Below are 22,214 nucleotides of genomic sequence, written 5' to 3'. Positions count from 1 at the left end.
ATCAGTGGAAGCATCTGAAGAAACGCAAACCATGTTGCATTTTGACCAGCATGAAGATCATCTTTGCAACCTGTCAGTAGAAACCACTGAACTGCCTCCTACTTTTCCTCTATCCCTGACCTACTTTTCTCTGTCTGTTTTGTGTATGTAGGGGATTGGAGTTTTAATTTGCAGAATTTATATGATAAAGTTTATAACTATTTACCTGTAGCTAGACTCTAACTACTTGTAGTAAATAGGCTTTTTCGTTCAGTGGAGAAACCTGGTTTTTGCTTTCTATCAATCTGGTTCTGTAAATTGAGGAATTTTGTATATTTGATTTTAAAATCTTTAACTTCTGTGGCGACGCTGGGAATAGATCGGGCTGGACTTCCAGCATTCTACCTAGTGATTATGGGTGAGTCCAGGACCGGAGGACACAGTTTAAAAATAAGGGGTAGGCCATTTAGAACAGAGTTGAGGAAAAACTTCTTCACCCAGAGAGTGGTGGACATATGGAATGCTCTGCCCCAGAAGGCAGTGGAGGCCAACTCTCTGGATGCTTTCTTGAAAGAGATAGACGGATCTCTTAAAGATAGTGGAATGAAGGGTTATGGGGATAAGGCAGGAACAGGATACTGATTGTGGATGATCAGCCATGATCATAATGAATGATGGCGCTGGCTCAAAGGGCCGAATGGCCTACTCCAGCACCTATTGTCTATAGATTATGACACAATATAAGACTTTGTCCCTCTTTTTAAGGTTATTTGTTCCTGAAATCCTCAAGTTCGTTCTTTTGTTATCACACAGTTTTCTGATTCCCATCTTAGGCCAACCGCTGTGATCCTAACAAAGTTCAAATTTAAAAAGTGATGATCCCACCAATTATGTGTATTAGACGGTGTGTATTTTGTTTACTGTTAGTGACAAGTTATCAAGAATTGGTTTAGTGAACAAGCAATAACTAGTCTGTTACAAACAAAACACATTCTGGCCATGATTAAGTTCAAAAGGTTTAGACTCTGCAAGAGGGAAGGTGATAGCCTTGTGGTAGTATCATTGGACATTTAATCCAGAGACCCTGGTGCTGTTCTGAGCTCCTGAGTTTGAATTCCATCATCGGAGATGGTGCAAATTGAGTTCAATAACGAAAGTTTGGAATGAAGATTCTAATGATGACCGTAAAACTTATTGTCAATTGTTTTTGAAAAAAACCCATCTGGCATTACTAATGCCCTTTTAAGGAAATAAATCTGCCATCTTTCTCTGGTCTGGCCTACACGGGACTCCAGGGCTGTAACAATGTGACTCCTAACTGCCCTCTGCGGTAATAAGGGATGGACAATAAGTGGTTTCCTAGCCATTCCATGAATGAATAATTTAATAAAATGTATTCCTCAACCAGAATTAACACAAGGCAAATATGAGTAACAGACTGACCACCAGTGGCTGAAAATTTCTCAGAACGCAAGTTTAAGTAATGGTCAAGAGAAATCCCACAGACTTCTCAAAGAACCGTCTGAATATCCTTTAGTGAATTTTGCAACAAGCCTCACCCTTTTTTTTAGCGAAGAGAAAGCAGATCTAGTGACCAGTAATAGATACAAGCTGTTTCCGCAATGTTAGTTTTCACAGATTGCTGGCTCACGCAGTACAAATGGATATATAAAACAAAAATGACGTTCATCATACTTTATTTCTCAACTGAGCACTCCAGTTCAGTCCTGGCCAGTTATCCAAAATTTTGCTGACTATATTTTTTGCACCAAGTCCTGTTCGCCTACCATACCAATGCATGCTGGTCTATGTTAAAAGTATTTGGTCAAGAAATATCTCCCATTCTAGTTTTTAAATCCCACCATGTCCCTATCTCTGTAATCTCCTCTGGGCCCACAGCGCTCCACTGTCTGTTTAGAAGCCATGCAACACCAGGTTACAGTCCAACAGGCTTATTTGAAATTGAAAGCATTCGCAGTACCGCCCCTTTGTCAGGTGAAGGCACTTCACCTGTATATATGAATCTCCATACTTGTGATTTGAAATAAACATTGTTGGACTACATCCCAGTGTCGTGTGACTTCTGACCTTGACCACCTCAGTATAATTCTGGCACCTCCACATCATGTATTCCTTTTAATTGTAATTTTGTAACTATCCCTGATTCTAAACACTTCACTATTTGGTTCAAACGCCTCAAGCCTAAACTCTGGATTACCATCACCATCTCCTTGTCCTCGTCCTTGTCCTCCTCTTATCTCTTTATGTCCCTTGCCTTTGAATGTGCTTACAACCTAATTCTTTAACCTGCACTTTTGGTACTCTGACCTAATATCTTACGTGATAAAAATTCTTAATATCATTCTGTTTCTAAATGGGATTTGCATTTTGATTGGTAACATACGGGGCTTCTGTGTTAGAAGCTAAGAGAATTTTTCTGTGGCCGTGAATCCTTTTAAAGCAATGAACTTTCTGAGGAAGTGGTGGTTGAGGGTACAATTACAACCTTTTAAAAAACATTTGGATGGATACATAGATAGAAAAGGTCTGGAGGGATGTGGGTCAGGAGCAGGCAGGTGGGACTAGTTTAGTTTGGGATTATATTTGGCACGGATGGTTAGACCAAAGGGTCTGTTTCTGTGTTGTACAACTCTATAACTCAGTATATAAAGCTGTTTTGGCAGTCTAATGAGTTTTTGTTTACTTTAGGCTTTTGTGGACTTGGAAATGTAGATCACAATGCATTGAAAAAGAGTTTTTAAAGCCTGGGAGGAAACCTCAAAGTTTCTTGTTTTGCTTTGTTTCAGGCAATTCTTTGAAGTCCTTGTATGGAGATTCATATATAGACGACTGCTCCTGATAAGGCAAGAATATAGTGAAATTAGATTACCTTTTGATTCATGATAGTTCCCAATCAGATATATTGGGATGAATCCCTGAAGAGGGTTAGGTGCTGAGCTTGTTTAAACTTGTGGGTGTATGATACCTCCAGGAATAAGCTGTCACGAGTTTTAGTCTCCAAGTTGATCAGTTACCTCGAATCTATCAAATGCTAAAGAAAGGGATTCTAGTGTGAGTACTGTACAAGGGATGCATTTTTAACTTTTGTAAAGGAGTACTTTTGAATTAATGGAGTTATACTTTTGTTGTTTGGTTAAAAGACTCTTATAAGTAAATTGGTTTATTCTAGTTATCACTTCTTTTGCTTAAGAAACTTCTGTTTTATTGTTAAAACAACAAAATCTGCAACATTCCATGGTTATCTTTAGCGGCAGACTATCTTGTTAAAACCTTTTAAAACCAAACAGTTTTTTGTTTTGTTTTCTCAAGCCAGGTTTCAGTTTGGGATCTGATATTTTGTTCATTTATAAAATCAGCTAGTTAATCATAACACTGGCATTTATACAGCTGTTTTAATATAAACATCATTATAAAAGAAAGTTGTTGGATACGGATTCGTTGAGGAGTAGACAATTGCTGTTAATCCACTGTTATTTAAGAAAAATGCAAGGGTACATCTAGCAAACTACAGGCCAGACCATTTGACCTCCAATGAGCATGCTTTTAGATTCAATAATTCAGGCCAAAATTAAATCATTGGATGAGGTTCTATAAATTTGGGAATGTCAGCATTGATTTGTAAAAACAAATTGAATTTAATTAACTTGTTTGAGTTTTTGGAGTGAGCAGTGAGGATTGTATTTTGAATATCTGGGTTCAGAATTCAATTTCAGAATAAAATGACTGCAAATCAGGCAAGTGGAAACTTAGTGGTAGCTGTAAATGTCACTGGATGAATAATCTCATGTCTTGACTAATGTTTTAAACACATGGATTCAAATTTCGCCATAGTAAGTGGTGAAATTAGAATTCAGTTCATAAGTCTAGAATTAAAAGCTAGTCTAATGTTGACCACAACCACTATATTATGAAAGTCCATTTGGTTCACTAATGTTCTTTAGGGAAGGAAATCTGTCTTCCTTAGCCAGTTTGGGCCTACATGTGGCCCTTGACTTGGAATAATGTGGTCGACTCTTACCTGCCCTCTCAAATAGCTTAGCCAGCTATTCAGTTCAAGGACATTGAGATGTGTACTAAGTGGTGACCTACTCAACAACATCATATTCCATGAATCAACTTATAAAAACCTCAGTTTGTTACAATTACACAAGATTTAACTGGGTTGACAAGATTAGAGCTGCAAATAGAATGTGTTTGAAACGGATGAAGTTAGAGAGCTTCGGAAATGGAGCTAGTGAGTGGCACTAGTTACAGGGCTGGTACTGACACGATGTGAATGGCCTCCTTTTTCTACTGTAAAATTCTTTAATTCTAAAATAAGAAGGCATTAAGAATAAATAACCCATATCTGAATCTTCTGCAGAGCCATTGTGTCTGTCACTATCCCAATAAAAGGTTTAAATTTATCCAGTTCACCGATTGAAAAGTAGCCTATATACAACAGTGTTCCTTGGTGGGAGCAACAAGCCTTGGATGGACAGGGGCCACAAGCTCATTTAGAAATGCAAACTTATGATGTGGGTCAAGACTCCATTGTTTTGGCAGTAATAGAATTTACTTTTTTGTTTAGAGCATCTTAAAGAAGGAGATGGATTATGTGGATTACAAGGTCCTTTTTCTTTCATCTGAGTGTATTTAAAGAGAAGCAGCGAGAAACCAGGAAATTATAGGCCAGTCAGTTTAATCTGTGTTGCTGAAGTTGTCATAAATATCTTCTGTCCTTCAGATTCTCTGCACTTGGAGAGGGACAGATTAGTTGGAGGTATGCTACACAGATTTGTCAAAGGAGGATAGTGTTTGAACTGTTTGACTTTTTTTTTGTGTCCAGAAGTGTTAATGAGGATAGTCATTTGAGGTAGGCGTCCGATCAGGTTCCTCAAGACAGACAAGTCAAGAAAGTACGAACCCATGGGATCCAGAGAGGTAGGAAGCAAAAGGTAGAGAAATGGCTCAGTGACTAGAAGCCTGTTCCCAGTGGCATTCGGCAGGACTTGGTACTGGGGACTCTTGCTGTTTGTGGTGTATGCTAATGATTTGATCTTGGATGTAGGGGGTATGGTCAATAATATCAGGGTGGAAGGATAGAAGTGTAGAAAATAGAAGCCAGAGTTGGCCTTTTGAGCCTGCCCTGCCATTCAGTATGATCATGATTGATCATCTTACTCAGTACCTTGTTCCTGCTTTCTTCGTGGACCCTTTGATCGCTTTGGCCCAAATAATCTAACTCCTTGAAAACATTGAATTTGGGTGTCACCTGCTTTCTGTGGCAGAGAATTTCACTGGCTCACCGCTCTTTGGGTAAGGAAATTTTTCCTCAACTTAGTCCAAGTTGGCTGTCCGTACATCCTTAGATTGAGACCGCCAGCTCTAGACGCCCCAGTCAATGGGAACAACCATCCTGCATTTACCCTGTCTAATTCTGTTAGCAAATATAGGTTTCTGTGAGATTCCCAATTCATTCTTCTAAACTTCAGTGAAAATTAATCCTAACTGAATGCAGGCTCTTTGTATGTCAGTGCCGCCATCCCAGGAATCAATATGGCTAACTTTCATTCCAATCCATCCATAGCCAAAACATCCTCCTTCAGATAACTAGACCAAAACTGCACACAGTGCTTCAGGTGTGGTCTCACTAAGACCCTTGTTAAAGGCTTTACTAAAGTAAATTATAATACTAAGACCCTTTATAATTGCAACAGGGCATCTCTACTCTTGTGGGCAAATGCTCTTGCTCTGAGGGCCAACATTCTATATGCCTTCTTGACCACCTGCTGCACCTTCACTTTTACTTTCGGTGACTGTGGTACAAAGACATCTTTGGTCTCGTTGCACCTGACCCTTTCCCAAGCAATTGCCATTGATTTGATGATCTACCTTCCTGTTTGTTCTATTAAAGTGGATACTTGCTTGTTTGTCCACATTGTACTGCATTTGCCATGCATTTGCCTACTCGGCTTGTCCACCCTGAAGCCTCTCTTTACATCCCTCACAGCTCACCTATCCAACCCAGGTTTGTGTCGTCCGCAATGTATAGCAATAGACAGGACAAGCACGCAGGACGTGTGCAAATTGAATTCAATCTGGAAAGTTTGGATAGGGGAAATAAATATTTGTCTTGCAAACAGTTCACATTATCAAAAAGGAGATAATGGAGGTCTTAAAAATTATAAAGGTGGATAAATCTCTGGGATCTGATTATGTATCCTAAGACTTTGTGGGAGGACGTTATGGAAGAAATTTTAGGGTCCCTAGCAGAAATATTTGTGCCATCTACAGCCATGGGTGAGTTGCCAGAGGACTAAAGGGTGGTTAATGTTGTGGGTTTATTTAAGAAAGGCTAGAAGGGGAAGCCTGTGAACTATAGACCTGCAAGTCTGACCTCGGTGGGTATGTTGTTGGAGGGGATTCTGAGAAATAGGATTACCATCCATTTGGAGAAGCAAGAACCAATCAGGGGTAGTCTGTATGGCTTTGTGTGTGGGAAATCATATCTCTGAAACTTGATTGACTGTCTTGAGGACTTAAAAAATATTGAGGGCAAAGTGGTGGATGTTGTGAACATGGACTTTAGTAAAGCCTTTGACATGGTAGACTAATTAGTAATGTTAGATCACATGGGATTCAGGGAGAGCTTGCCTGTTGGATACAAAATTGGCTTGCTGGTAGGAGATAGAGGGTGATGATGGAAGGTTGTTTTTTGGACTGGAGGCCTGTAACCAGCAGTGTGCCACAAGGATCGGTGTTGGGTCCATTGTTTTTTGTCATTCATATGAATGATTTGGATGAGAATATAGGAGGCATTATTAGTAAGCTTGTGATTGACACCAAAATTGGTGGTATTGTAGGCGGTGAAGAAGTTTATCTAAAAGTCTGATGAGATCTTGATTAACTAGGCCAGTGGGCTGAAGAATGGCAGATAGAATTTCATAGAGATGAATGTGAGGTATTCCATTTTAGTGAGACAAACCAAGGCAGGACTTTAAATAGTTAGTAGTAGGGCTCCAGAGAGTGTTGTTGAACAGAGAGATCTAGGGGTGCAGGTACACAGTTCCTTGAATGTAGCATCACGGTAGACAATGTGGCGAAGAAGGCATTTGACACGCTTCCTTCACCGGTCAGAACATTGAATACAGGATTTGGGCCATCATGTTACAGCTGTACAGAACATTTGTATGGCCACACTTGGAGTACTGCATTCAATTTGGTCACCTTGCTATCGGAAGAATGTTATTAAACTGGAAAGGGGGCAAAAATGATTTACAAGGATGACACTGAGACTGGAGGGTTTGAGTTATAAGGCAAGGTTGGATAGGCTGGGATAGTTTTTGACTAGAATGTGGGAGGCTGAGGCCCCATAAACCATATAGAGGCTTATAAAATCATGAGAGATGTAGAGAAGGTGAATGGCCAATGTCTTTTTCCCCCGGTAGGGAGTTCAACGCTAGAGGATGGAGGTATAAGAAGAGTGGGAAAAGATTTAAAACGGATTTGAGAGGGGCAGTTTTTTTTTTGTAGGGTGTTGTGTAACTTGTGTAACAAGTTACCAGAGGAAGTGACAGAGGTGAGCACAATTACAACATTCAAAAGACATTGGAACAGATACATGGCTAGGGAAGGTTTGCGGGACATGTCGGGCTCATTTCTCAGAGACCCTCATGGACTTGATGTAATAACAAGACACTGGCCTGGCTACAAAACACAATCCTTTGTTATTAAGCAAGTACGAGCTGTGGAGGATCGCTGTACACAACCTGGCAAAGAGTGCTGAGTTCCATAAGCAATTCTCCCTGAACAGCGGACAGTCCCCGCTTTTTATACTGTATGTATGAATTGGCCAATACAAAAAAAAGATTATCTTCGGAACATAAAGAGAACAGAATACAGTATTGATCATTTGTGAATTGACTGATAACGGCAGGATGTGTTTTCAAGTCGCCGAAGTGTCTGGCTTGAACAAAAACAGGAGTTTCATGCCTCTTACAGTATCACATATGTCTTGCACCTTTACAAACATTTCCCACCCAATCCTATTCAGGCAGGAAGTTTAAGACAGTTTCCACCTACCCCTGTGTAGGAAGATAAGGAGCATGAAGATTAATGGGATGTTATCCCATTAACATCTCACATAGGCATAGGCAAGTTGAGCTAAAGAGTCTGTTTCTGAGCTGTAGGTCTCTGACTCTATATATGCCTTCGCCCAGAGCGAGCTTGTGGATTTCACTACCACAATGTGGTTGAGGCCGAAACATTGTGTTTTCAAGGAATTAGGGTATTGAGATCAATCAGCCACAATCTTGCTAAATAACAGCAGGCTGTAGGAGTCGAATGGCCTACTCTTGCTTCTATCTTCTGTATTCTATGAATAGCTGCAGAAGTAGTCTACTCAGTCTCTCTAAGATAACGAAGTGTGGAGCTGGATGAACACAGCAGGCCAAGCAGCATCTTAGGAGCACAAAAGCTGACGTTTCAGGCCTAAACCCCTCATCAGATGAAGGGTCCAGGCCTGAAAAATCAGCTTTTGTGCTCCTAAGGTGCTGCTTGGCCTGCTGTGTTCATCCAGCTCCACGCTTTGTTATCTTGGATTCTCAAGTGTCTGCAGTTCCCATTATCTCTACTCAGTCTCTCTATTGTGCTCCACAAGAAAATAAAATCAATACTGATCATTTGAAAGAAAAAAAAATGGATTTGAACATGAGTCAAATCTCACCATGGCAGATCATGAAATTTAACACAATAAAATCTTGAATTTATGGTGACCGGGTAACAGTTGTTATAAAAATGTCCCTTGGAGATGGGTAGGTGTTACTTTTACCTGTCTGGCTTGCATGTGAATCCAGACACATCTGATGTCATTGACTCTTAAGTACTTTCTGAAATCACAGCTGAACAATTCAAGGACAACTTGGGATGGGCAATAAATATTGGCTTTGATCATATCCACATTTTATGCAAGAACAGAGAAAATCATGGTTAGTTTTTTTTAGTTTTTTTGGGTACTTTGCATCGGTATTCACCAAGGAGAGGGACATGACAGATGTTGAGGTTAGGGATAGATGTTTGCTTACTCTAGGTCAAGTTGACATAAGGAAGGAGGAAGTGTTGGGTATCCTAAAAGACATTAAGGTGGACAAGTCCCCAGGTCCGGATGGGATCTATCCCAGGGTTCTGAGGGAAGCGAGAGAGGAAATAGCGAGGGCTTTAACAGATATCTTTGCAGCATCCTCAGACACGGGCGAGGTCCCGGAGGACTGGAGACTTGCTAATGTTGTCCCCTTGTTTAAGAAGGGCAGCAAGGATAATCTAGGTAATTATCGACCGGTGAGCCTGACGTCAGTGGTAGGGAAGCTACTGGAGAAGATACTGAGGGATAGGATCTATTCCCATTTGGAAGAAAATGGGCTTATCAGTGATAGGCAACATGGTTTTGTGCAGGGAAGGTCATGTCTTACCAACTTAATAGAATTATTTGAGGACGTGGCAAAGTTGGTTGATGAAGGAAAGGCTGTAGATGTCATATACATGGACTTCAGTAAGGCGTTTGATAAGGTTCCCCATTGTAGGCTGATGGAGAAAGTGAAGTCACATGGGGTCCAGGGTGTGCTCACTAGATGGATAAAAAACTGGCAAGGCAACAGGAGACAGAATACTAGTAGAAGGGAGTTCCACAAATTGGAGACCTGTGCCAAGTGGTGTTCCACAGGGATCTGTGCTGGCACCACTGTTGTTTGTGATATATGTAAATGATTTGGAGGAAGGTGTAGGTGGTCTGATAAGCAGGTTTTGCAGATGACACTAAGATGGGTGGAGTAGCAGATAGTGAAGGGGACTGCCAGAGATTACAGCAGAATATAGATAGATTGGAGATTTGGGCAGATAAATGGCAGATGGAGTTCAATCTGGGCAAATGCGAGGTGATGCATTTTGGACGATCAAATTCAAGGGCGAACTATACAGTAAATGGAAAAGTCCCAGGGAAAATTGATGAACAGAGAGATCTGGGTGTTCAGGTCCATTGTTCCCTGAAGGTGACAACGCAGGTCAATAGAGTGGTCAAGAAGGCATATGGCATGCTTTCCTTCATCGGACGGGGTATTGAGTACAAGAGTTGGCAGGTCATGTTGCAGTTGTATAGGACTTTGGTTCGGCCACATGTGGAGTACTGTGTGCAGTTCTGGTCGCCACATTACCAAAAGGATGTGGATGCTTTGGAGAGGGTGCGGAGGAGGTTCACCAGGATGTTGCCTGGTATGGAGGGTGCTAGCTATGAAGAGAGGTTGAGTAGATTAGCATTATTTTCATTTAGAAAGATGGAGATTGAGGGGGTGACCTCATTGAGGTCTACAAAATCATGAGGGGTATAGACAGGGTGGATAGCAAGAAGCTTTTTCCCAGAGTGGAGGACTCGATTACTAGGGGTCATGAGTTCAAAGTGAGAGGAGGAAAGTTTAGGGGAGATATGCGTGGAAAGTTCTTTACACAGAGGGTGGTGGGTGCTTGGAATGCGTTGCCAGCAGAGGTGGTAGATGCAGAGACGTTAGCGTCTTTTAAGATATATTTGGACAGGTACATGGATGGGCAGGGAGCAAATAGACACAGACCATTAGAAAATAGATGACAGGTTAGACAGAGGATCTTGATCGGCGCAGGCTTGGAGGGCTGAAGGGCCTGTTCCTGTGCTGTAATTTTCTTTGTTCTTTATTCATACATGGCATATGCATATCACTGGCAAGGTTGCATTTATTTCTCATCCTTCATTGTCTGAGAAGGTGGCGGTGAGCTACCTTGTTGAACCATGCATTCCAAATGGCGTAGAATTAGCAATGGTGCTGTTACAGAGGGAGTTCCTGGATTTTGACTCAGTAGTCAACTGCAGTTAGCTATTCCTGGCTCTGTTTTCCTCATGTGCACCACCAATTTGTTGATCAACCTCTCCATCCTTGTGATGTACTTCCTGTGCAAATTGGAAAGCAAGACTCCTTGTTCATTTGCATGATCATTGGTTGTCAGCCAAGTGGCTTCCTTAGTTTCCACAGGTTTGTGTTTTGTCTGGTGAAGAGAAATTAGAAAAAAGTTTTTTTTTTGTGTTCCTATGACTTTAGTACTTAGAGTCTGGCATTTGATCTTCAATTTCTGGAGACTCCAGATCAAACCTGAGCAAGGTTGGCAACCTGAAGTTCTCATGAATGACCATTGTTACAGTTTCCAGTCAAGACTGTATGTGGCTTGTAGAGAAATTTGCAGTTTGCAGTGTTCCCATGTATTGCTGCTTTTTTGTCTGTGTGCATAGTAGAGACCATGGATTTGGAGGAAGCTGTGTAGAAGTCTGGATGAGTTACTGCAGTGCATCCTGTAAATGGCATATTTTGCTGCTACTGTCAGTGGCAGAGGGAGTGAGTGTTCAGGTGGTAAATGGTGTGACCGTTGAATTGTTTGTTTTGTCCAGTTTTTTTGAGGGTTTTTGGAGTTACACACAGTCCGGCTAGTGGAGAACATTCTATCATACTCCTCTCTTGTGCTTTTCCATTTACAAAACCCTGGCTATGACTTGAGTATTTAGTGAATTATTTGTCTAGTTGAATGCCCCTTTCTATTTTCAGTATCCCATGATACTTATGAACCCTGATTATAGGGATCATTGAAATCTAATTACTTCAAATACCATTCATTTGAGCCTGTGCTTGCGTTCCCAATAAAATCCTGGCTAGCTTTGTAACTTCATTAATCCATACCGCTTTGCAAATCATTAGTGATTTGGATATTATCTGTCTACTTACTGTGCCATAAGAGGGCCCTGATGGTGTCCGTAGTCCTGGACCAGAAGGCCCAAGTTCAAGTCCTATGTGCTCCAGAGAAGTGTAATAACATGAACAAAAACAGTTGCTGGAGAAGGTCAGAGATAATGGGAACTGCAGATGCTGGAGAATTCCAAGATAATAAAATGTGAGGCTGGATGAACACAGCAGGCCCAGCAGCATCTCAGGAGCACAAAAGCTGACGTTTCGGGCCTGGAGGGTCCAGGCCCGAAACGTCAGCTTTTGTGCTCCTGAGATGCTGCTGGGCCTGCTGTGTTCATCCAGCCTCACATTTTATTATCTTATTATGCTGGAGAAGGTCAGCAGGTCTGGCAGCATCTGTGAAGAAAAAGTCAAGAGTTTATGTTTCGGGTCTGGTTCCCCTTCCTTGGAACTGTGTAATAACATCTCTCACCAGGTTGATTAGAAAAATAGATCAGTTTTCAAAAAAAAAAAATTCTGCCTCCTCAGGGCCTTCTGGATTGAAAAGCCCAAGTTCACGTCCCACCTGCTCGAGAGGTGTGTGTAACATCTTTAAACAGATTGATTACAAAGAAAATCTGCCCGCAAATAGTTTGCTTACAGGAGAGTGGGGAGAGATTATTGTTCTTTGGCTTAAGGATTAAATGCACTGTTTGTTTATTAAATATCAGTAGCGGCGGGAAGGCAATGTCCTAATGATTTTATCACTGGACTGTTTATCCAGGGACCCAGATAATGTTTTGGGTACTCAGTTTTGAATCCTACCATGACAAATGGTGGAATTTGAATTCGATGCAAATCTGATGATGACCATGAACACATTGTTGATTGTCAGAAAAACCCACCTGGATCACTAATGTCCCTTAGGGAAGGAAACTGCCAAGCTTACCTGGTCTGCCATGCGTTTGACTCCAGACTCGCAGCAATGTTGTTGACTCTTACAGATGTTGGGAACTGCAGATGCTGGAGAATCCGAGATAACAAAGTGTGGAGCTGGATGAATACAGCAGGCCAAGCAGCATCTTCATAGCACAAAAGCTGACGTTTTGGGCATGGATCCTCAATCAGAAAAGGGGGAATGGGGAGAGGACTCTGAAATAAATAGGGAGAGAGGGGGAGGTGGATCGAAGATGGATAGAGGAGAAGATAGGTGGAGAGAAGTAGGTCAGCCCAGGGAAGACGGACAGGTCAAGGGGGTGGGATGAGGTTAGCAGGTAGGAAATGGAGGTGCGGCTTGAGATGGGAGGAGGGTATAGGTGGGAGGAAGAACAGGTTAGGGAGGTGGGGACGAGCTGGGCTGGTTTTGGGATGCAGTGAAGGGAGGGAAGATTTTGAAGCTTGAGAAATCCACATTGATACCATTGGGCTGCAGGGTTCCTAAGCGGAATATGAGTTGCTGTTCCTGCAACCTTCAGGTGGCATCGTTGTGGCACTGCAGGAGGCCCAGGGTGGACATGTCATCTAAGGAATGCAAGAGGGGGGGTTGAAATGGTTCATGACTAGGAGGTGCAGTTGTTTATTGCTAACCGAGTGTAGGTGTTCTGCAAAGCTGCTCCCAAGCCTCTGCTTGGTTTCTCCAATGTAGAGGAAGCCACAATGGGTACAGCGGATGCAGTATACCACATTGGCAGATGTGCAGGTGAACATCTGCTTGATGTGGAAATTCATCTTGGGGCCTGGGATGTGGATGAAGGAGGTGGTGTGGGGGCAGGTGTAGCTCTTCCTGTGGTTGCAGGGGAAGTTGCCGGGTGTGGTGGGGTTGGAGGGGAGTGTGGAGCAGACAAGGGAGCCCTGGAGAGAGTGGTCTCTCCAGAAGGCAGATATGGATGGGGATGTAAAATTGTCTTTGGTGGGGCTGGATTGTAGATGGCGGAAGTGTCAGAGGATGATGCATTGTATCCGGAGGTTGGTGGGGCGCTATGTGGTCGAGAACACCCTTAACCGTGTCTCCTGCATTTCCCGCAGCTCATCCCTCACACCCCGTCCCTGCAATAACTGCCAAAAGAGAATCCCCCTCGTCCTCACCTACCATCCCACCAACCTCTGGATACAACACATCATCCATGTTAATCCGAAGTCTCTGGTGGATCCAGTGCTGATACCCACTGCTGGCCATTTGGTGGCTATGATTATTGGCTTACCTTTTCAGTGGCTGGCAGTGCTAGACTGGAAATTCCCCTCTCGGGATGTTATTACTGTGGATGGCCCACAGGATCTGCTGTTTACTTAATTGCCTGACTGGCACTTAATATCATGGGCCTTCTGCAATGTGAGACACTTAACAGCTGATGGGAGAAGCCCCACCCTGTCACCTGGATTACATTTGTGCGTCAAGAAAGGTGAATGCAAGCAGCAAGTGCCACAATCTAACTCCAATGGATATACCATTGCAGTAATTAAAACTTGAAGGAACAGTCACAAAGTTGCTCTGAAACTTGTTCCATGGCATTCTTTTTTAGGATTCAATTTTGTGGCTCAGAAGCTGTTTTCTTCGATTTACATTCTGCATACACTGACCTGGGAATGTGGTGAAGCAGATTCAATTGTAGATTTCAAAAAGGAGGTGGATAGGTCTCTGAAGAGAAAATATTTGCTGGGCTATGATAAAAGAGCAGTAGAATGGCACTAGCTGAGTAACTGTTGCAAAGGACTGGCATGGAATCATAGAGTCACACTGCGTGGAAACAGACCCTTTGACCCAACTTGTCAATGCCGACCAGGCTTCTGAAACTGAATAAGTCCCATTTGCCTGCATTTGTCCTGTATCCCTCTAAACCTATCCTATCCATGTATCCATCCAGATGTCTTTTAAATGTTGTAATTGTACTGGCAGCTCATTCCATGCTCGCACCACCCTCTGTGGAAAAAGTTGCCCTCAGTTCCTTTCTTAATTCTTTCACCACTCACCTTAAACCTGTGCTGTCGAGCATGAGCCTCCTTCTAAGCTGTAACTGCTTAGTGATGTTCTGGTGAAACTATAAGGGAAGAATTTTAAGAAAACTGTGTATGTTCTGTGAATTATTTGACCCTATCTGAGGCAAAATAAGAGTTTCATTGACATTTGTATTTGTACTTTGTAGCCTATTTTTGCAGATTAATGTAGCTTTTTCCAGTATGAGTACTTGAAGAAAATGTAAGTGTTTGGTCGAAGAATACTACAAATCCTAAGCAAAGTTTAGGGCACTTTCTCTGCATGCATGCAGCATTCGTTACAGGGTAAATGATTTAAAGACGTAACTAGAGATTAATAGGTATAATTTTTTTGACTAAAATGGGAACTGAATATGCAAAACATTTGGCCATTTAGAAAAGATAAATAAAAAGGAGTTGTTGCTCCGGAATAAGAGATGGGATCAGAAGATTAATAATGGAGGATCTCTGATCAGAGAAACCAAACATCCAATCTGTTTTGATCAGAGACATCAGGTCCTTAAATACCACCGACCCATCAGTAGCAATAGTTTGATTTTTCTTTTGTGGGACGTAGGTTTCACTGACTGGGCCAACAGTTATTGCCTGTCCCCAGTTGCCCTTGATGGTGAGCCGTGGCCTTGAATCACTGCTGTCCATGTGCTGTAGATAGACCCACAATTCTGTTTGTGAATTCTAGAATTTTGACCCGGCAATAATGATGGAATGATAATAATCAGGAGATTAGAGAAGCATGTAACAAGGTAACAAAAACAGAAATTGCTGGAGAAGCTCAGCAGGTCTGGCAGCATCTGTGGACAGAAATCAGAGTTGACTTTTCAGGTCAAGTGATCCTTTCTCAGAGCTGATGGTAAATCCTGTCAGGGAGATGAGCGGCACATCAAGGTGGGTAACAAGGTAATATGGTATTTGTAGGTGGTTTCACATGTAGACTTGGTAAATGTAATAAGCACAGATACTGTGGAAGACTAATTTCAGAAGTGTTGGGAATGGTTATCTAGAACAGTGTGTTGAGCCAACAGTATGTTGAAAATACGCTGTTTCAGGTCTGATATGTCATGGAAAGGGCTAATTTAGTAACCTTGTTCTAAAGAGCCTTCAGAGATGAGTGACTATAATTAGAATTTTACATTGTGTTTCAAAACGGAGATAGCTCAATCTAATGCCAGGATATTAAATTTGAACAAGGAATATTATGAAGGGTTGGTGAGTGAAATGGATTTAGAAAATACATTACATCAACTCTACATTCTATTATGGCCGAAAACCCCTAAAACACCTGTCAACTATGACCAACAAAGGAATTTCTGAAATTGAAATGCAATTAAAAGAAAAGGCTTATAAAGTTGGCAGAATAAGTGTTAAATCTGAGGATCAGAAGGATTTTAGAATTTAGCAAAGGACAACCAAGAAACTGAATGACACGAAGAATAGATTATGAACATAACCGAGCCAAACACATGAGTGAACTGTAAAAGCCACTATGGGTATCTTAAAAAGAAATGTACCTGTATATAAAAAAAGTTTGACTAAGGCAAATGAGGGTCTATTACAGGCAGTGTCAGATGAATTTACAGTGGGTAATGGAGAAATAATGGAGGAACTAAATGATTACTTTGTGCCTGTCTTCACTGTGAAAATTCTAGAAATCTACAGGAATTAGAGATCCAAGGTGCTAGGGAGAATGAGTTAAAGGAAATTAGTATTATAAAGTTGTGTTGAAGAAATTAATTGGATGGGGACCTGATATTCTCCATCCCAGAATGTTGAAAGCCATGGAGATCGTGTGTGTATTGATGATCATTGCTCAAAATTCAATAGAATCTAGAATGCTTCCTGATGACTGGAAGCAAGCATCTCTCAGCCATTTAACAGGAGAGGAAGAGAATAAGAAACTATAGACGCCTTGGCCTTAATAGAAGGGAAAATGCCCAAATCTATTATAATGGACACTTGGATGCTAATGACTGGGCATAGTCAGTATGGATTTGTGAAAGGCAATTTGAGTGTGATAAAACTGTTGGAGTTGTTGAAGGTTGTCACTGTCAGAATTGATAAAGGGAAGTCTGTGGATGTAGTATATTTGAATTTTCAGAAAGATCTATTGATAAGGCCACAAGATGTAGGATTAGAAGTAATAGACTATTCAGCCCACTGAGTCTATTCTACCATTCAGTGAGATCATGGCTGATCTGATAATTCTCTCTCCACTTTCCTGCTTTATAACCATCAACCTTGATTCCCAGACTGTCTAAAAATCTGTTTATCTCTGCTTTTGCTTTGAATTTACTTAATGACCCAGCCTATACAAGATTCTGCAGTAAAGAATTCCATAGATTTGCTACCCTTTGAAAGAGAGATTACTCCTCACTTCTGTCATAACTATGTGACTCTTTACTCTGAAGATGTAATCCCCTACAGGATATTGATTAGCAAAATTAAAGTGCAACGGTTAGGAGGTAGTGAATTGCATGGATTAAGGATTAGTTAATTAGAACAAAACCGTGTAGGAACAACAGGTTGTTCTCACTTTGCAAGACTATTACTTATGGGCGAGGGTCAGAATTTGAGTCCCAGCTACTACTCAATACGTACCAGTGATTTGGATGTGTGGACCAAATGTACTATTTCCAAATTTATGGATGACAAAACTAGATGGGAATGTATGCTGTGAGGAAGATGTAAATTATATAGAGCAGTATTTGGATGGATTTGGTGAGTGGGGAAGAACATGGTAGGTGGAATATAATGAGCAAAAATGTGAGGATGTCCACTTTGGTAGGAAGAACAGATGTGCAAATTATTTCTTAAATGGTATGAGGTTAGAAACTAAATGTACAAAGAGACCTGGGTGTCCTGATCGTTAAGTCACTAAAAGCTAATAGACAGGTGCAACAGGCAGTTAGGAACACAGGTGGTAGTTAGCCTTGATTGCAAGAGGAATTGAATCTACACAAGTAGTGAAGTCTTGCTTCAGTTGTGTAGAACCTTGGTTAGGTTGCATCTGAAGTGCGATGCAGTTTTGGTATTCTTGCCTTGAGAAGTATTTTATTGTCAATTAGGGTTCACAAGACCTGTTCCTGGGATGACCAGGACTGTCATCCTGAAGAAAGATTCTGAAAACTGGGCCTGTAATCCTCAGACTTCTAAAGGAAGAGAGATAATCTCATTGAAACCTACAAAATCTTTAAAGGGATTAACGGGATAGATGGAGGTAAGATGGGCTTTAGAACTAGGAGGTATAATTGAAAAATAAGGGTGAATACCCATAAGAGCTGTGAAGGTTTTTTTTCCCTATACTCTACAGTTTGGAATTCACTATCTCATTTAGTTGTGGGAGCTTGGTCTTTGAGAATCTTTGAAGTAGCAATTGACACATTTCTAAATACCAATAACATGAAAGGATATAGGGAATGTGGGGAAAATGACATTGAAGTGGATATCAGCCAGGCTTGACTGATAGACATGACTGCCACTTGTTCCTCTGTTCCTATTTAAAGAAATTCTGCAGTAAAGATATGGATTCGACTGCCAATGCTTTGTGAGTCTTGACTGGTTAATGTTTTTGTCTAAGTTTTAAAGATAGTTCTGTCTGATGGGTTGACTTAGTGAACCCCTTTTACTGCGTCCATCTCATTGACAAATTGGGAGCTTCACAGTAGAGGAGGAGGTGTTACACGTGCATAAGCTTCTTTCGAATTGACTTTGGATAGCTATTTTCTATTACTGGTCATTCTTTTGCAGGGCTAAATCTATATTAAACACCTACAGTGGAAAATGGCTATATGTTTGCATTTACATTAGAATATCAAAATATCTAGTGTCCACACTGTTTTGTCATTTCTGTGAAAAAAAGTGCTCACTGTCGTCCACGGCTGATGTGAAGTCTGTTGGTGCGTGGTCAGTCCGACAAGGCTGCGCTTCATTCAAGTTGTGCTTAGTGACATGATGTTCTGTAATTTATGACTCCCTAGCTAGAATGGGGCACCACAGACAAGTCCGTTCTACAGCAAGGAGGGTCAAAGTGCGATAGGGTTAGTCATGGAGGTAATGGGAGACTCTATAGTTGGGACGCAGGTAGGAGTTTTTGTGGCTGCATGTGAGACTCCAGGATGGTATGTTGTCTTCCTGGTGCCCAGGTTCAAGCATGTCTCCGAGCAGGCACACAACAGTCTGAAAGGGAAGGATGAGCAGCCAGAGGTCATGGCCTTTTTGGAACTAATGACATGAGCAAGAAGGGTGAGGTCCTGCAAAAAGAATTTAGGGAATTAGGCAGGAAGTACCCAAAAGCAGAACTGCTAGGGTTGTAACTCAGGATTACTCCTTGTGTCATGTGCTTTTGCATCCAGAGATAGGAAGATAGTACAGCTGAATACATGGCTAAAGAGCTGATTTAAGAGGGAGGGATTCAGATATCTGGAAAGTTGGGATCTCTTCCAGGACAAGTGGGACCTGTGTAAAAAGATGGGTTGCACCTTCACTCAAAGGGCACCAGTATCCTTGCAGAAAGTTTGCCAGTGCCACTTGGAAGGGTTTAACCTTGTATAGCAGAGGGTTGGGAACTGGAGCAGCAGGCCAGCATGTGAGGCAGTGCTAGTTTCATAAAGGTGGGACTGCAAAAAGTGCAATGAGTAAGACAGGAGGGAGAAATAATAAGATGCTAAAGGACAGGATAACGTGTACAACCCAAATTAGAGTTCTTCATACAAATGCACAGAATTTGAGGAACAAATTAAATGACCTGTAAGAACAGATTCAAATTGGACACAAAGATATAATACCCGTTAGAGGCTTGGCTGCAGGATGGTCAGGGCCGGGAACTAAACATCCCGGGTTCTAAGCTGAAAGAACTGTGAATTGGTGACAAAAACAAAGTTGCTAGAAAAATTGAGCTCTCGCAGCGTCTGTGAAGGACAAAAGAGTTAACGTTTCGGGTCTGATGACCTTTCCTATAACGTGGAGGGTTCTGAGGAAGGTCCATCGGACCCAAAATTTTAGCTCTGATTTTTCCTTCACAGATACTACCAGACTTGCTGTGCTTTTCCAGCAACTTTGTTTTTGATACCAGGTTATAAGTCTTACGGCGGGAATAGCGAAAATGACAGACAGGGTTGTGTAGCATTACTGATTTAGAAAATGGAATCCCATCAGTGGTGAGGGGAAAATGTAAGGAGTGGAAAGCATTCAGTGAAGACCTTTTATTGGGTAAAGTCGAGAAACTGTAAGGAAATTGAAACCTCAATAGGCGTCATATATAGACCATGCAATAACAGCTGAGAAGTATAAAATTGTATAAATGCTGAAATTGGTAGGACATAACCTGGCCCTTGGCAGTTGGACAGGCCTCCAGTCTTTTGGCAGTGACTGGTTTGTGAAACCAAGAAGCCATGGAATGATCAAAATGTTTATATTTATTTCTACTTTGTTTTTTGTATATGTAATCTATGTAATGAAATGACTCCGTGGTGACGAATACATATGTTACTGTATTTTCACAAATACAAGTAATAATAAATTTCTATCTATCTACTGGTGTACTGCAGAGATCTGTGTTGGGACTTCAACTAGTCACAGTATCCATTAATGACCTAATGGCATAAAATGTCAAATATTCAAATTTGATGACACAATTGGTTAACATTGTAGACAGTGTTGATGACAGCATAAACTTACAACAGGATATTGATAAATTAAGTGAATGGGCAAAGCTGTGGCAGGTGGATTTTAATGAGTAAGTTACGTTATCCATTTTGAACCAAGAAAGGATGGATCAGGGTATTTGGATGAACAATGAGATTTGGAGGTTCAGCTGTGTAGCTATTTAAAATGTCATGAATCGGTGCAGAAAGTAGTCACTAAGGTTAATGGAATGCTCACCTTTTATATTCTAAAAGTGCTGGAGTATAAGGATGCAGGTGTTATGCTGCAGTTATACAAAGCCTTAATGAGACTCCACTTAAAGTACTGTAAGCAGATGTGATCATCACACCTTTTTGGGGTGCAGGGTATTTTGGCCCTGGAGGGAGTTTGTAAGAATGATGCCTGGACTTCCAGAGGTTAGTTTAGGAGGCGAGATTAGACAAATTAAGCACTTTTTCCTCCTAGAATTTAAAGTTTAAGCAGTGATCTAATGAAGGCCTTGAGCCTATTAGCAGGAAAACACAGTGTAGGTAAAGATACTGTTTCCACTGGTTGAAGATTCTAGAACCGGGCACAAAGTCTAAGAATTAGGACGAGGTCAGTTGAGAGATGTTAGCAAACATTTCTAAATGCAAAAAGTAGAGGATGTTTGGAATATTGACTGGGAACACTATAGTTCGAGTACTATAGATGGGTCAGTTTTTGTCCAGTGTGTGCAGTAGGGCTTCCCGACACAGTATGTAGATAGGCCAACAAGGGGCGAAGCCACATTAGATTTGGTACTGGGTAATGAGCCCGGCCAGGTGTTAGATTTGGAAGTAGGTGAGCACTTTGGTGATAGCGATCACAATTCTGTTATGTTTACTTCAGTGATGGAAAGGGATAGGTGTATACCACTGGGCAAGAGGATGCTGTAGGTTGCAGAGAGACATAGATAAGCTGCAGAGCTGGGCTGAGAGGTGGAACATGGAGTTTAATGCGGACAAGTGTGAGGTGGTGCACTTTGGGAGGAGTAACTGGAAGGCAAAGTACTGGACTAATGGTAAGCTTCTTAGTAGTGTAGATGAGCAGAGAGATCTCGGTGTCCATGTACACAGATCCTTGAAAGTTGCCACCCAGGTTGACAGGGCTGTTAAGGCAGCGTACAGTGTTTTGGCTTTTACTAATAGAGGGATTGCGTTCCGGAACCAAGAGGTTATGGTGAAGCTGTACAAAACTCTGGTGCGGCCGCACCTGGAGTATTGCGTACAGTTGTGGTCACCGCATTATAAGAAGGATGTGGAAGCTTTGGAAATGGTGCAGAGGAGATTTACTAAGATGTTGCCTGGTATGGAGGGAAGGTCTTATGAGGAAAGGCTGAAGGACTTGAGGCTGTTTTCATTAGAGAGAAGAAGGTTGAGAGGTGACTTAATAGATACATATAATATAATCAGGGGGTTAAATGGAGTGGATCGGGAGAGCCTTTTTCCTAGGATTGTGATGGCGAGCACGATGGGGCATAGCTTTAAATTGAGGGGTGAAAGATATAGGACAGATGTCAGAGGTAGTTTCTTTACTCGGAGAGTAGTAAGGGAATGGAACGCTTTGCCTGCAACGGTGGTAGATTCGCCAACTTTAGGTACATTTAAGTCGTCATTGGATAAGCATATAGACGTACGTGGAATAGTGTAGGTTGGATGGGCTTGAGATCGGTATGACAGGTCGGCACAACATCGAGGGCCGAAGGGCTTGTACTGTGCTGTAATGTTCTATGTCCTATAACTCGCTTCCTCCAAAAGTGGTTGATGATTATTCATTTGTAAATCTAAATTTGTAGAGACAAATTTTTAGTAAGCCTGAGCATAAAGGGATATTGGTCTAAGGCAGGCA

General features: G+C 41.6%; 1 protein-coding gene across 2 annotated transcripts in view; it reads left to right on the top strand.

Annotated features, from left to right (window-relative positions):
* Positions 1 to 22,214, top strand: part of LOC125452813 (inactive tyrosine-protein kinase 7-like) — a 212,741-nt gene that overhangs the window by 51,579 nt on the left and 138,948 nt on the right. The gene's annotated exons all lie outside the window — the stretch shown is intronic.

This window comes from Stegostoma tigrinum, chromosome 4 (genome assembly GCF_030684315.1).
Source record: "Stegostoma tigrinum isolate sSteTig4 chromosome 4, sSteTig4.hap1, whole genome shotgun sequence".
Lineage (NCBI taxonomy): Eukaryota > Metazoa > Chordata > Chondrichthyes > Orectolobiformes > Stegostomatidae > Stegostoma > Stegostoma tigrinum.
This window is presented reverse-complemented; position numbering and strand designations above follow the sequence as displayed.